Source organism: Trichechus manatus, unplaced genomic scaffold (genome assembly GCF_000243295.1).
Source record: "Trichechus manatus latirostris isolate Lorelei unplaced genomic scaffold, TriManLat1.0 scaffold00101, whole genome shotgun sequence".
NCBI classification, from domain to species: domain Eukaryota; kingdom Metazoa; phylum Chordata; class Mammalia; order Sirenia; family Trichechidae; genus Trichechus; species Trichechus manatus.
The window spans coordinates 6966124-6967466 of NW_004444037.1; the positions used below are offsets into that span (position 1 = coordinate 6966124).

The 1343-nt window shown below is 44.8% G+C and overlaps 1 protein-coding gene across 2 annotated transcripts in view; it reads left to right on the top strand.

Annotated features, from left to right (window-relative positions):
* The window catches only part of LNX1 (ligand of numb-protein X 1), a 159475-nt gene that overhangs the window by 56481 nt on the left and 101651 nt on the right, over nucleotides 1-1343 (top strand). The window lies entirely within an intron of this gene.

Sequence of the window (1343 nt, forward strand, 5' to 3'; positions counted from 1 at the left end):
GGAGCCCTTGACCCATGTATTTGCTGTAAAGAGCAAGCCTGATGTAGCAGGATGATTACACGGCTGATGTGACTTTAGCCAGGAAATCTTCCTAATTTAAAGTTAAAAACAAAAAACACACAAAACAGATTAATCCCTTGGAACTGACCCCTCACTTTCAGTTGGACCCAGCTGAATTGGCCCTCTTTCTGGATCCCCTTCAACCAGTCAGATCTCCTAGGCTTGGCCGTGTAAGACTGTCTGTGCGCGAATGTTCATGGGCTGTTTGGTTTGCTCCCTGTGAATACTTCCAGAAGTTGCAGAACATGTTGTCCCTATTGAGGGTCTTCAGTTACCTTGTTTTTTCCTCCCTACCCCAAAAGGGCTCTTTTTCCAGTGTGTTCGTGTTGAGCTGTTCCTGGCCATGAAAATAATGAGACTGGACACTAATAACTGCTGCATTTTGAATTTTTGTGGCGCGTCCCCAGTGAGCTGAACACCTGTGAGTTTGAAGGCTCTTTCAATCACAGCTTTGGAATCACAAATGAATCAAGCGAAATTCAGGCTACAGGGGGAAGAGCTTTTAACCAGACACACGCCATAATATGAGGCTTAAGCCGTCTGGCAGAGCAAGTGGATTCAATCCGACTTTTCCAAAATTTAAGGCTTAGATTAATTGGACCTGCATTGCAATTTAGTGGTTTTTCAGAGATGAACTCTAATTCATTCATAAAAAAAATAGGGGTTCTGATCTCACGCCCGACCTCACGTTACGTGCCTGCCTCCTCCTGCCTTCCCCCTGAAGTATTGTGAGTCCCAAGTACGGCAGAACTTTACAAGGAGAGCTGTTCTTGCTAGCGAACAATGATGCGGCAAAAGTGTTTTTTGTCACTGCTGAGCCTTGCTCTGAGGCTTGAAGAAGGGATCCCACCTAACTCAGTGGTTTTGTGGAAATGTCTAGTGAAAAGAGGTGCAGATGGGAATGAACACCCAGACACGAAGGTGTCCCATCCCCAGGAGTATGCAGGCACCCATCCTTCCAGCTCTGTGTGCTATGTAGACTCCCTTCCTCTGTGTTCTGGGTGCTAGGCTTGGGAGTGTGTTTTTTGTGATTATTGTTGATTCTGTTTTTTTTTTAAAGTAAAAAAGTTTTATTTGGTATATATTCAAAAGGACAAAAGTGGGAAGCAGGCAAGCATGCTGCCACAGCCATGTCGGCCCGAGTCCAAAGAATATCACAGAATAAGCAAGAACGGGAAAACGGACAAGCATACTGCCACAGCTATGTCTGCCTGAGTCCAAAGAACAGTTACAGAGCCATCAGTATATATCAACATCACAAAATGGGTAGAATCATTGAAAGC